At 43.0% G+C, this 15,418-nt stretch overlaps 1 protein-coding gene across 1 annotated transcript in view; it reads right to left on the bottom strand.

Annotated features, from left to right (window-relative positions):
• LOC117476589 (astrotactin-2-like) overlaps nt 1-15,418 on the bottom strand; it is a 252,926-nt gene that overhangs the window by 143,919 nt on the left and 93,589 nt on the right. The window lies entirely within an intron of this gene.

Raw genomic sequence — 15,418 nt, 5'->3', positions numbered from 1 at the left:
AAAGGTTAAGTGTAGCTTCTCCTAGAATAACACACATATAAGAATACATGCGTGGAGATCAATAAAAGTGTGTAAGGGCAAGTCAGTTGTGAGAGGAACCATGTATCGCAGGTCAGCTTGTGTGTATAAAAAGACCGCTTCAGAGTCATTATGAGAGAGAACCGTGACTTATTAAGAATCTGATGGTGTGTGTTGACAGCTGTGCACATGCTCGAATGTTCTTGTGTTCAGAAATACTATATGTGCATGAGGCTGTAGGTTACTCTCATTTGCTGCTTGCATTTGTGTGCATAGATGGCTACCAGAACTTCAAATGGCCTCAGTAGCTTTTGTAACTCTAAGCTAGACAAACTATCTCGACTTACTGTATGGGCACTAAACTTACAGCTAAATGTCAGCTTATAGGTGCATACTATAGAATGTATGCATACTCATGCTGTATGTATGTGACAATGTGTGTGTGAGTAATTTAAGCTGACAGCAAGTCACCCACATAGGTCAGGAACTGTAATCACATTAAGGCACAGCTGCATTCAGCATCCATTTATGACGCCAGCAAGCAAGACAGTTCCAACTCAGATACAATAAAAACTGGCATTTGCATTCATACAAAAGTGTGAGTATGTAAATGTGCCATTTGTAATGCACGAGACAGCGTCTGAGAGGCTCCGAGAGCATTTTAGAAGTCCTTTTCTTTGGGTTGTATTTGCAGGAAAATATATTGAAAATGTATGCGAGTTAACATGAAACAGTTAGCAACATAACTGCATCCATTGAAACACTGACTAAGATTGAGATAAAGATAATTAAGAACAAGTGTTATGTGTGTAAATTATACATTTGCAAGTCTGATTTATGTTATAATTGTCACGATCTGTCTGTGTTGTGTTTTGTCTTGTCTTTTTCTGTCTCTGGTTCCTGTTTTGTTTTGAAATGTTTTCCTCCTTGTGTCTTCTCTGTTCCTTCTTCCTGTGTTTGCCTTCCTGTCTTAGTTTCCCTGGTGTGTCTGATTGTTTGATTGTGTTCACCTGTTGCCCTTGTGTTTCTGCCTCCCTTACCCCAGCTGTGTCTCGTCTTGTGATTACCCCTCTCTGTATTTAGTCTTGTCTTCCCCTGTGTGCCTTGTCGGTTCATTGTTGGTTTTTCCTGTCTTCCTCCATGTCAGTCATGTTTGTTTCTCCTGTCTCCCACCATGTTGGTCACGGTCAGTTTTCTGTAGAACCTATGTGTTTCATGCCATGCTATTGTTAAGCTTTGAGAATAAAGCTCGTTTTTGTTTCGAGACCGTTTACCTTTTCTGATAGTCTGCATTTGGGTCCTACCCTTCCACGCATTCCTTACAGAATGAACCGACCAATTATGGACCCAGCGGATTATGTTTTTGATTTTGATGCTGAATTGCTTTCTCTGGATTACTCCCTTCGATGTCTTTATACTGTGTGGAGTGGAACCTCGACTAGCAGGGAGAAAGAGGCTGTCCTGAAAAGAGCACAAATGGAGGTGGATAATGTGCCATGGCTGAGGAGCTCGTTGCCTGAATTTCTCAGAGTTTTTTCGCGTAGCCCTGAGTGCCAGTCTCCATTCTCTGATCCTTTTTTGGGATCCCGCCTGGCGTTTGGAGGTCCACGGAGCCTCCAAGAAGCTCATAAGAGGAGTCGCAAGTCCAGGCTAGCAGCCCGAGCCCCAGAAGCCATGCTTTGGGCTCCAGTGCAGGCCCCAGCAGCCATGGTTCCGGCCCCAGTTCTGGCCCCTGCAGCCATGGTTCCATGCCCAGCAGCCAGGGTGCCTGCTCCAGTACCGGCCCACACAGTCATGGTTCCGTGCACCAGTACCGCCCCACACAGTCATGGTACCGTGCTCCAGTACCATCCCACACAGCCATGGTTCCGTGTTCCGGTTCCGTGCCCAGCAGCCAGGGTGCCTGCTCCAGAACCGGCCCATACAGCCATGGTTCCAGCCCCAGTTCTGGCCCCAGCAGCCATGGTTCCGGCCTCTGTTCCGGTCCAGCACGCCATTTCCCATCAGGGAAATCTTCTGGGCCAACATGAGCAGACGATGCGAGCCTTAGTTGAAAGCCAGCAGTCCTTGGCTCGTCTCCTGTTGGCTCTACAGCCGACGCCTACCCTATGTCCTGTGCCGTTGGAGGTCCCGCCGACTACTCTTCTGCCGGGGGTCCTGCCAACCCTATGTCCAGTGCTGTTGGAGGTCCCGCCGACTACTCTTCTGCCGGGGGTCCTGCCAACCCTATGTCCAGTGCTGTTGGAGGTCCCGCCGACTACTCTCCTGCCGGGGGTCTTGCCAACCCTATGTCCTGTGCCGTTGGAGGTCCCGCCGACTACTCTTCTGCCGGGGGTCCTGCCAACCCTATGTCCAGTGCTGTTGGAGGTCCCGCCGACTACTCTCCTGCCGGGGGTCCTGCCAACCCTATGTCCAGTGCTGTTGGAGGTTCCGCCGACACCTGTTCCGCTGTGGGTCCTGCCAACCCCATGTCCTGTCCCGTTGGGGGTCCCGCCGACAACTGCTCCGCCAGGTTTCCTGCCAACACCAGATCCTGTTCTGTTGGGGGTCCCGCCGACACCTGTCCCGCCGGGGGTCCTGCCAACTCTGTGTCCTGTTCCGTTGGGGGTCCAGTCGACACCAGCCCTTGCTACATCCGGGGTCCCATTGACACTAGCCCATGTCATGTTCAGGACCCCGTCTACGCCTGTCCCGTCGGCTCCGGTTCCTGTCCGGCCGATACTGGTTCCTGCTCGTCCTCCGGAGCTGTCCCGTCGGCGCCTTCCTGCCCGGCCTCCGGAGCTGTCCCGTCGGCGCCTTCCTGCCCGTCCTCCGGAGCTGTCCCGTCGGTGCCTTCCTGCCCGTCCTCCGGAGTTGTCCCGTCGGCGCCTTCCTGCCCGTCCTCCGGAGCTGTCTCGTCGCCGCCTTCTTGTTCGCCCTCGAGCCCGGCCTCCTGAGTTCTCCAGCCGCGGTCTTCGCCCTCGGGCTCGGCCTCCTGATTCTTCCAGCCGCTGCCTTCGCCCTCGAGCCCGGTCCCCTGAGAGCCGCTGCCTTTGCTCTCATGCCCGGCCCCCTGAGTCCGCCCGCTGTGGCCGTCGCCCCTTTTTGGACTCTGCCTTGCCCCCGGGCCGTCCGCCCGGGACCCCTTTCGGGCCCGTCCTCCGGACCCCCTCCACCCACCCTTTTTGTAGTGTTAGACTATGTTTTTTGGGACGTCTGGGATCCGTCCCTTGAGGAGGGGGTTATGTCACGATCTGTCTGTGTTGTGTTTTGTCTTGTCTTTTTCTGTCTCTGGTTCCTGTTTTGTTTTGAAATGTTTTCCTCCTTGTGTCTTCTCTGTTCCTTCTTCCTGTGTTTGCCTTCCTGTCTTAGTTTCCCTGGTGTGTCTGATTGTTTGATTGTGTTCACCTGTTGCCCTTGTGTTTCTGCCTCCCTTACCCCAGCTGTGTCTCGTCTTGTGATTACCCCTCTCTGTATTTAGTCTTGTCTTCCCCTGTGTGCCTTGTCGGTTCATTGTTGGTTTTTCCTGTCTTCCTCCATGTCAGTCATGTTTGTTTCTCCTGTCTCCCACCATGTTGGTCACGGTCAGTTTTCTGTAGAACCTATGTGTTTCATGCCATGCTATTGTTAAGCTTTGAGAATAAAGCTCGTTTTTGTTTCGAGACCGTTTACCTTTTCTGATAGTCTGCATTTGGGTCCTACCCTTCCACGCATTCCTTACAATAATTACTTGAGTATTGGGCTATATTCTGCTAACACTCAGGAATAACACCATGTATCTTAATTTATTCTGTCCATATATCCACATGTATCACAGGATGACCACAGGCGTGTCACAGTGGTCTAGCTAGCCTCATCTCTCACCCATTACCCCCTCAGGTTTCAGTCTCCTGCCACTGCTCTGTTTGCCCATCCAAAGTAATCCCAATCAATACTGTTTTAGTCTTCTGTTGCATTGTGTATTTTTAAAAGCCCCATACACGCACGCACACACAATCATATTATACATAAACAGCACAGGCATGTTGAAAAGTTATTACAGAGGGCATCACAATAATAAGCCCTGCAGACACATTTTACAACCTAAATTTATGAGTTGCAACCTGTTATGCTGGAGAGAAAGGACTTGAGAAGGTGGGAGGCTTAACAAGGCACCACTTGGCTCTTGTACTAAAGTGGACTCAGTGTTTACACACTCACCTCTATATTATTTTATTGGTACTCTCCTAGCATCGAGTGCAAGCCTGCCAATTTGGAGCCAATAAGAAAATCATCTCAGGAATTTTAGATTAGCTATTTCTGAAAAGTTGTGACATGCTTTTAACGGTAATTTCAGAATCAGTGGCCAATGGACCCCCACTGTATGTTGTTTCCTCACCTGTTATCTAACAGATTGTGCAGTGGTAACACCACATAGGGATGGCAGCTGTCACCCACAAAGGTGTTGCCAAAATAGAGTATGAAAAACAATGGCCTCCTTTCTTTTTGTCTTTTTATTTATTTGTGACATTTGCATGTTTTTATTTTATAAGTTGACATTGATGAGATAAACTGTCTCTTCATTTATTTTTTTGTTAAACAGTTTGTCAGTCAGTGTGGAGGCATAAGCAGTGAAGAAAACTCACGCACAGTGTGGTGCTCTTAGCAGGTAAGCTGACTGCAGCACAACAATGTTGAAGCAGAGGAAACTGGAAGGTCATAACTCTTTGAGGTGAGGCTTGATTTTTCAGTTTGTCAGTACATGCATCACAGTTCCACAGTTACTTTGCGCCTTATTTTCGATCGAGGAAAAGATAGTGGATCTCGCTTTAAGACAGTCTGTTACTGTCTGCCTCACAGGGACTTAAAAGGTCAGGGTCTCTCCAGAAACAGATGATTCATGCTGTGTCCTGATAAAATCTTAAAAGCAATCCTAAAATGAAAAGGCAAACGCAGCAGGAAGACTGAAATTAGGGTTTTTATTGTCAATATATCTGGAAGAAGAAATAACCCCTTTGATAAATTATGAATGCATTTTGAGTGATTTACAGATGAAGGCAGTTTTGAACACAACGCTGAATCCTAAAATCCCAAAAAGAAGAAAAAGTGTGTTATTGTTTGTGAGTCTAATATGCAAAACACATCAAACAATTATTTTAGCGTGATCAAGTTAACAAAAAGGTACATACTATTTTTCTCTATGTTACTGAGCAGCACTTCCCATCCCAATTAAAAAGGAGCTTGTCTAAAAGCCTGAGCCACAAGTAAATAAACACTCAATTTAAATTGTGTGTCTCAAATAAAAGCAGCATTATCAAGCCGCTCACAACATTTGTAAATTGATGCAAACAACTTGCACAGACCTTGGACATAGCCATCAGTCAACATAGCATTATTGTGATAGAAGGTAGGGTTATTTGTGTTCCTCCTTAAGTGTTTGAAGTGTCATTTATTTTCTGGTTGAGCCCCTAAATTAAACAGAAACTTTATTTTACTATATCACTTATAACAATGGATGTCACTTCCCTTTATGGGTCTCAACAATACAATTCCAAAACATATAATAAAGAAGACGCTCACACTCGCAAATAACCAGCCTCCTTAAAATGTATGCTTCTGCTGCAGGAAACATGAAAACATGTCCCCAGACTCTTTGAATCAAAGCTTTAAAGAGTGTGGTTAAGACTAATAGTATCAACAGATTATACTCGAAGGAAGGCTGCAGAGAACCATTCGGAATTTACTACCGGCAAATTTAACTGCTAGAACCTAAGCTGTTTTTGCTTGGTTTTAAGAAAGGACTTGAACGTGACCTGAATCTGAAATAATGAATTATATTTAAAAAAGTTGGGATCACTATGGGTGTGTTGCCAGTAATGAAATGATGTAGGTTTGCACAGTAAGCAACACTGTTACCCAATTACGTTGTGCTGACAGAGGTAATAGCTGTATAATTTATGTTCAAAGGAAACACTTGTTTGAATGCAAACAGCACTTTGAAAACCACACCCCAAAGCCACATTATGTTTGTCAATGAGGATGGTTGGCATAGAGTCTAGGCTGGCATTCACATGTATCTGTGGTTAACTTTAAGCAACCAAAGCTTTAGGGAAATAACGTGTGTTTAACCAAGACCATGATCTCTAGTTGCTTTAAAGGTCTCCTATTCTGCTATTTGTAGGCATATATTATGGGTCTCAGATATATACAAATATATAAAAAAACATGTCTATGATGTGTTTTGCTCAAAATACCAAACAGATCATGCATTTTAGACATCCCTCATATCCCTCTAAGCCCTATTAGATAATTGCTGATCTGGGTCCTTAGCTTGAAAAAAAAAAAAAAAATTGGAGGGGGAGCTTGTGCCTGCTCAGAATTCTACCGAAAGATACAGCTAAATGCTGCGATGATGAAACTCCATCATGTTCCAAACCACATCAAGGATTATTTCTGAAACAGTATGGAGCTCAAATGCCTTTTCACATCCTCTCTCCAGTACAGGTTAGCTCTGAGTGTTAGCGATGCTTGCTAATGTAAACAAAGACCATATTATGTCAGAAACAGTCGTGCATTGTTTCTGATAGCAACGTTTCTGATAGTGCCGTGGGTCCATATTTCCGATATGACGTCATATCGGACGCAAATCTGGATCAGCTCCGTTGTTCCCCAGTTTTTAGAGATTTGGGTACGGAGGAAAAGAGAGAGGGTTTTGTTTTCTGACACATGTTTTGAGTTTCCTGACACACCGGGGACACATATTTATGTATAAAACAGATCTAAAAGTGTGTGCAGTGGCAAACAGTTGTATAAACAAAAAATATTTCTGGGATTGAGGGTGGGTAGAAAGTTACATCACAACCAAAATAGAGTAGCTTGTGTGTAGAGGGGAATATAAATTAAGAAATATAACCTGCTACAGCTCCAGCTCAGCGGGCCCAGACATGGCCTCTGAGCAATGAGAAGCAGAGCACCAGCTGCTGCTGGAGCTCTCAGTCAGACAGGAGAGGCATGGCTGGATGTGGATGTGGCTGGGATAACCCCCCCCCCCCCCCATCGCATTGATGTTTGCTCGGCTTTACCTCAATGTGTCAACACTGGCAGCATTCTCAACCTCTGCCACACTTCTCTGAATAAACTAATAAATATTGTTCCTCATCATTAACTGAGGAGAATGACTGCACTCTCCACTGAACTTTGACCGTCTTCACTAAGAAGACTGCTTGAGTAAAAAAAACAGCCTCTTCAAGCAGGCATCAAGCCCCTCTTCTTCTGAAACGGGGGCATGCTCACACACAAGTGCTTGGCTTAGTCCAAATTGAGTGTGTACACCCCACTAAGCAGCTACTCATCTTCCTCAGTGCCCATGGTTAAAAAAATCTTGTGACAAATTCATGGCAAAGTTTTGTACCAAGGATTCACTGTCTTCTGTAATGAGAAAACTCAGGCAAGCATCATACATTTTTTTAAGAGGAGAGACGGTTTACAGAGCAGGGACAATGTGTGGGATTAGAAAACAAATTATAACCCGGGGATATTGATTTCATTTAGATTTAGGAAAATTATTCTATGTTTGTAATGAAGAACAGCTTGTGACACATTATTGAGAGCCCCAGAGCTAGCCCCAGAGCTAATGTATGACTAGGTCAATACTGTAACTTTTTCAACTGTTTTGTGGTTTAAAGTAGCCCTTCACCTATTTGGTTTAAAAAACAGGTGAGGATCAGTTGTTTTTCAAATAAAATTAAAGTTATGGAAGCACGGGAGGTAAAAATGATGTTAGGATAAATATATATTTTTATTAAATGTTTCGCAATTGATAATAATGAACAATTATTATTATTGACAAAGAGGATTAATTAGATAACATATGTTTAGTCTGATGGATCAATAGACATACAGTATGGGTGACATTATTATTTTGTTTTTGTCTCTGTAAATCTTTCACCCAGCATACAAAAATATTGTCACACACTGTTTTCTGACTTGGCAGTAGATCAGCTATGGCCTGTTGTAGAGAAGCCTCGGGGCTGCAGACCCACAGCTGTAATCACTGTGTTATGTCTGCAGTGAAGATTGAGGACTTCTGAAAGTGGAGCCGAGCAGAGAATACATCCAGGCACTATGACAACTAAGTCAGCGCACATGAAGATGCCAAAGATGGAGTTGGCACTTATCGGTTTTTGGATGCTGAGTGTGCGCATACACGTGTGAATATACTTCCATCATTCCCTGCACATTTATTAACTGAGAGATCTGTAATGGTTGTAATTCTATCTGAGTCATTAACTCATCCGGTCGCCAGTACATTCGCTATTTTTACTTTATTAGTACTACGGTCAGCAGGAGTGTCCTTGTCTCTCTCTATTAATTTTGCTTTTCATTTGTCCTTTTCAGCAGCAAGATCATTTGATCAGTAATTGTCCTCAAGTATGTTGTATCTCCTCAAGGCAACCAGATCCACTCTGCAGTAAAAATAAAGGTGTTCCCTCGACAGATCTCTATATTTCCGTCGCTGTCCTCTACCCTCCATTATATCGCACACACACACACACACACACACACACACACACACACACACACACACACACACACACACACACACACACACACACACACACACACACACACACACACACACACACACACACACACACACACACACACACACACACACACACACACACACACACACACACACACACACACACACACACACACACACACACACACACACACACACACACACACACACACACACACACACACACACACACACACACACACACACACACACACACACACCTTTCATGTGCTACTTCAAAGCATCAATTAAACAGGGGAAAGGCTAGATAATAACCATAAGGTTATCCTCACTGTAATGAGCCACAGTATTAGTTGTGACACATCAAAAAACTTCCACAGCTTCCAGCCAGCACATTAAAATACAGCAACACTCTAGCAGGGGACGGCATGCACAGAGGTGCATGAAAATAATGTGGAAGGTTGTTTAAGTGTATCATGTTGACAAAACCAGGAAGTGTTAAGTTTTCTTTTTTTTAAGAAGTGGATACACTTGAACAATGACATGTACATTATGCAAACACTGGCATCCCCTTTCAGAGAGCTCTACTAAGAATGTAAAATCATATTATAAAATGCATCTATGTTTAAGGGCACTACAGTTTGTATGCCAACAATGGTTTCTGAGTGTACATAATTCAACATACAAAACAAATAATTAAGTGTCTTTATATGAAGCACATCATGGCATATTAAGATTCATTAATTGTCTTTCCAGAACACAGGTTTGCACAACAAGTGGTAATCCCTTTATGTGTCTTCTCGCAATTATCACTGGCCCCGTGTATCTCCTAATCCAGGGGTTTTCAAAGTGTGGGAAGGTGAGCCTCCCCTCAGAGAACATAAGAACAGCCGCGCCCCCCCCCCCAATTATTATTGCTATTATTACTATTATTGTTGTTGTAGCTATAATGCAGGGGTATTCAATTGCATTTCAAAGAGGTCCAGTAAGAGAACATGTCATTAAATGCTGTTTTCGCTGTCTACCTTTCTCTTTTTTGAGCACGCCATTTGAAATGACTGTTTCTCTCTTCTTGTCTCGTGTCTGTGTGTGTTTGAATCTATCGTGCTGACTCACTGACTGCACCGATTTGATTGGCTGAGTAGCTTAAAACATTAAATAATAACTTTTTTAAACCTTTTTATCTTTATGTTTTAAAAAATGTTTAAATCCTTATATGCTCCCGGCAACACACACTCAACTTTGCCTCCTTATTACACTCACCCCTACTTTAGTGGGAACAATGAGTCTGCGTCTTTGATGCGCACAGGCGGATGATGCGGGGATGCAATGTAGACAGGAACAAACGCAGATCATCCTCTGGCTGCAGCCTTGACCGGTACTTGCTTTTGATCAAAGTCAATGCGGAAAACCCGCACTCACACAGGTACTGTAGGTGGAGGCAGGGGCGGACTGGGACTAAAAATCAGCCCTGGAATGTCACCCAGCCCAGCCCACACAAATTGGTAGAGCACGCCAGTGAACTGTCAACGGGGGGGTGAAGGGAATGAGCACTTTTACAGCCTTTTTGGCGAGGTGGGGGAACTCGGTCTTCACAGAGAGCCAAAAGTGTGCAAGTGACACTTTACTCGTCTTTTTCTCGTTATTTTTCCTTCAACCTTCCAACATTTTCCCACACCACGCCGCTCCTCCGCTCACTTCACTGGCTTCCAGTAACTGCTAGAATCCACTTCAAGACAATGGTACTTGCGTACCATGCTGTGAATGGATCTGGCCCTTCCTACATCCAGGACATGGTTAAACCGTACACCCCAGCACGTGCACTCCGCTCTGCATCAGCCAAACGGCTCGCTGCACCAGCAATGCGAGGGGGACCCAAGTTCCCATCAGCTAAAACACGTCGGTTTGCTATCCTGGCTCCAAAATGGTGGAATGAGCTCCCCATTGAAATCAGGACAGCAGAAAGCTTACACATCTTCCGGCGCAGACTGAAAACTCATCTCTTTCGACTCCACTTCGAGCGATAGAATTACTAATAAAGAATGACTAACAAAGCACTTATATACTAATAAAGGACTGGCTTATCTAAAGCCAGTTGAGTAGCACTTGAAATGTTTTGGCTCAAGTTTGTATCTTCTTGGTTGAATGCACTTATTGTAAGTCGCTTTGGATAAAAGCGTCAGCTAAATGCAATGTAATGTAATGTAATGCTTCACATGAAAAAACTAACTATTTTGGTAAAACTGGACATTTTACACAAATATTATATTTCACATTTCCTGCAAACTCTAGGCTCAACTGTGCCTTGACAGGATGACATGACCAAATGGCACCTTAACACCCATAACACTCTACTCTGTACAGTACATTGAGTGGGAATAACGCTGTCTACTTAAGGCCACACATGGTTGACACTCTGCACCAGGCATGATGTGCGGGGGAGATCAACACATCAGCAAAGTCTTCCCACTCACTATTCTTAATGCTAACTATAGGTCTGGAGAGACAGGGACTTCCATCACCTGACAACCAACATTAACTGCCATTCCTAGCAACTATAATGCCATGTAGAAGTCAATGGGGGCAATAAGGCTAAAGTCACGGGTCAAATCAAAGCACTGAACAGGAAACCATACATCACTTATTTTTACCAAACTTCAGGAGGCATTTCAGAAACAACCAACAACAGCTCTCATGTCAATCCCAGATCATTAGGCAGTAGTCAAAGACAAAGAAAAATATGTATCCAGGGGGTTGTTGCATATAAAAGCAAAGCCTTTGTGCGCATCCCACTGAATGGGAACACTCCAAATAGAACAAAAGATGAAAGCAAACCTCTCTAAAAACGTATCAAATTGTTGACTCATGCACAGGATGCAACAACTTTTCTCAGGCAAGAAAGGGATCATTGATACAGGGAAAATAGAGTGGTTCCACAAATCATTTCATTTTCCATATATCCATACACAATTGAGATTGTATATATTAAATGTTATTGAGCCACAAGTATGCATCTTCAAAATGCATTAAATAGACTTTTGTGAATTTCCCATGCTGAAAAGTAAATATCAAGAAGATGGCAAAAATGAACCTAAGAGCAATTGCAAGGACAAGAAGTAGAAGACAACGCTGCAGTGCAGTAATAACAGTAGCCTGTTCTGTTTATACCATGCAAACACATTTTAACTAGCTTTGTAAAAACACAAACATCTAAAAGATTTGCATGGATGAAGGAAAGCTGAATGGAAAAATAAAGATGCAATTTATTCCTTATCCTTCTTAGCTTGGCCTTGGCTTTTTTGATTAACATGTAGCTATCCTATCTATCTTAGACGTGAATAGAGGCTAACTACAAGCTTGTCAGGTGTCATGGTATGAAATATGTGATTGACGGTTCACCCTCAGGTCAACACTGCTTGCCAAGTCAGCAGTATTTCTGTTGTTTGCACTATCCCTGCTGTCTGAACCATTTGGGGTGTCCAAACTACGGCCCGGGGGCCAAATGTGGCCCGTGGCCCATTTTGAAACGGCCCTCAGCTAATTAAAAAAGTATAATGAAATATGGCCCACAAATAAAACTTGTGCTCGTCTTGTATTGTACTTCTGAAATATATGTGAAGAAAAAGCCCAATAACTTAATTAGATAACAAGCTTGAAATAGACCCTTCATATTTCCCCTTTTTATAAGCAATCTGAGGCTTTTGTTTGAAGGAATGAGCTGCCAACATAATACATGAAACCCTATGGTGAGCTGTACACTGTTGGGTTTCTTAAAGTATTTTCAAGTATCAAGAATAATTTACCTACATTTGATTGATTTTGCCAACTTATAACTCATTTTATGAGGCAATTTACCTCTAGTGAGTGGCCCAGCCCTTCGTATGTTTTTCTGTATGTAGACCCCCCTGCGTTAGATGCTACCCGCTGGCTCTGCGTCGCCATGTTCGGAGCCGTTTGGAGGCATCTGTCAATCATCATTATCTGAACAACTTAATAAGGCTTTCAATGTACAAAATGCTGTAGTATCTAATCAAATGTGCATCGTTCTCAACCTGCTTTATGAAAAATTCTCCAACGTCCTGATAAGGCTACCAAGATGGGGATATTTGACGATAGGGAATGAAACTAGATAATAATGTGCATGAGTAAACATTTTCTGAGAGACCAGGTATAATATGTACAGTAGCTTACATTAAACTAGGGCAATGCTGACAGGGAAGTATGGAATGTCACCACAAAGCACAATTTCAATATGCAGGCTAGTGGATACCAGGAGAAGAAATTAACAGCTGCAGGGCTCAGCTGAGCAGACACAAAAGCTACTGTAGTTTTCCAGCTGAAAAGATATGCAGGCGTGTTTGCTTTAATGTAAAAATGAATTACATTTTATTTGGTTATCAATTTGACTTGACAACCAGACAATAGTGTGATGCGTTTATCTTATTTGCTCTCGTTCCCACTCCCACACAGATTTGGGGTAAATCTCTAACCTAGACAACCCTCAAGCCCAATAATTGGCCATTAGGGGCCTCCTTTCTTCCCCATCTCTCATGCCTGAAGGAAAAATCTGTTAATAATGGCATTTTCTAAAAAGAATACTGTGTGTTGCTCAATTTAGGCAACCCACACATATATCCTACAGAGCCTTCTGCTATTCCTCCCAGCCAGATGTCCTGGACAACAGCTTTCCGTGTGTGCAGACTAGCAGTGTTCCAAATAGTGAATTTCTTGGACACAAAAGTCCTCTCTTTCATCATAGGGCCCTCTGTCCATTCCCCAAAGGTATGTTCAAGGTATCATTATTCTAGCCTATAGATTTAAAATAGGACCTCTGAGTCTCAAGTAGGGCTGCACGATTTGGGGAAATAATCTAATTGCGATTGCGATTCGATTTGCGATATTTGTTTTTAAGACCCAACGGAAGTTTATTGTAAAATGCAGCCATATCTCCGGCTAGGAACGTCGTATCAACGTGCTCCCATCTCTAGCACCCCCGCAGCCCGAGCTACGAGTGAAAGAACTAAACTTACATGAAACTTCCGTTGAGTCAAGCTTCAGTTTAAGATTCACCCTGTAATAGATGTAAAACCATAGACTGTATATATAAATGGACGTAGGGTCCGTGACGTCACCCATACAGTAGGATTCTGCAGAGTTGCCGAGAAGCCCTTAGTAGGCGGAGTCGGCCACTAACGGCTCGACAGTGACTTCAAAAATACTTGGCAGGTGATTGGATCAATCTGTCTATCACCTACTATCATGGGCCACTTCTGATTGGTTAACAATGACTGGTACATGTGGAGCACAGCACTTCTGATTTGTGTGGATGACTGACACACAAGAAAAAAGAAAAACAAATTAAAACACTTTTTATTTTTTTTAAACAAAAGAAAAATCGCAGGCTTTGCGATTTGATAATTGCATCATTTAAAATCGTGATTTCAATTTAGAATGGATTAATCGTTCAGCCCTAGTCTCAAGAATTGTTTTCTTCCAGGCAAGAGATCCCTTTCAAAGGTTTAAAGTATGTATTTTTGATTTATGCATTTTGAAAATGGATGAGACCTTCCTGTCTTCATAGTGACCTCCTGTGTTTCATGTCATGTCTGACACTGCTGACACTAATTCCAGTAGCTCGGCCTAAGGACCTCCTGTCACTTCTCATAAACCAAACAGTCTTGTCTACCTCTCTACCTGCCTGTGTCGATCTCTGTGATCTGCATGGCATGGATAACTATAATATCAAGTGTTGTCGTGTCATAGCTATAATATGGCCGTTTAGCTCATATACCCAAAGCTCTGCACACGGGGGCTAAGGGGATATGTGAGAGGAACAGCTATTGTACAGGAAAAAGGTCGACCAAGTTGAAGAAATGCATCTACCCATCAACAGTCCACTCTTGGACCTTGCCTAGGGGCTTTCAATGTTCATTTCATTTATCAAAAACGAACCTTCTGGAGCTGACCATGTGACCTTCCACTTTAACCTTCCTTTACTTAATAGAGTTTTCTTCTCAGTTTCTCCCAATATCATTTTGTGGCCTATGCTTTTGCACGCATATTCAACCCTGACTATAGACCTACAAAGAAAAATATTTTTCTTTTGACCTCAGAGAGGAAATGTATCAGCAGTGTCCTTCTCAGAGTATCGACAATGCATATTTTTCATTTCATGAGCATCATCTGTTAAGAAGGTCGATCCAAGATAAATTAAATAGAAGAGTTACAATTTATACAGCAAATAAGACAAACACAAACTAAACTGAAGTGTTCTGGATAACCAAGAACATAAACTATATATAATGAAAGATTAATATTCTCCACATAGGCGAGCATGCATAATGTGCAAAGTTACTCAGTGTTGTATGTTGCATCTACCGTAGATGGCAGTGATCAAGAGGGTAGTAAGTTATACTGGCAAGCGTAGGCTCACTCATAATGGTTCATCTCTCATTTTCAGTGTTAATGTCTCACTGGTCATAATGAGTTGACCAATGATAGAGTGATTGTGCGATTCACATTATTAGTCGTTGCTGGTAATTAGCTGGATTTATTGCTCTGGCAGAGGCTGGTGTTGCCCATGGCACATCTTAAAAATTGCATGCAATTTATAAACTGTGCTCCCAAATAATCTTTAATGAAACAGAAATCCAACAGAGTAAGCTGAAGTAAACTGTAAGAAAAAATGTAAATACAACGTGTAAAAAAGGGACATACCAAATCTAAATATTTTCTTGAATATATTTTATATTTGGGTGAGGCATAACATTTCTTTATTGAACTAAATAAATCCAAAACTTTACAGAAGTTCACTCACAATTTATGAATGTGACTATTATTATTATTTCACTTTTTACTGTTTTCCTTATGCCATACCCTTATCTGGTGTCTACATCA

Source organism: Trematomus bernacchii, unplaced genomic scaffold, assembly GCF_902827165.1.
Source record: "Trematomus bernacchii unplaced genomic scaffold, fTreBer1.1, whole genome shotgun sequence".
In the NCBI taxonomy this organism is placed as follows: domain Eukaryota; kingdom Metazoa; phylum Chordata; class Actinopteri; order Perciformes; family Nototheniidae; genus Trematomus; species Trematomus bernacchii.
This window is presented reverse-complemented; position numbering and strand designations above follow the sequence as displayed.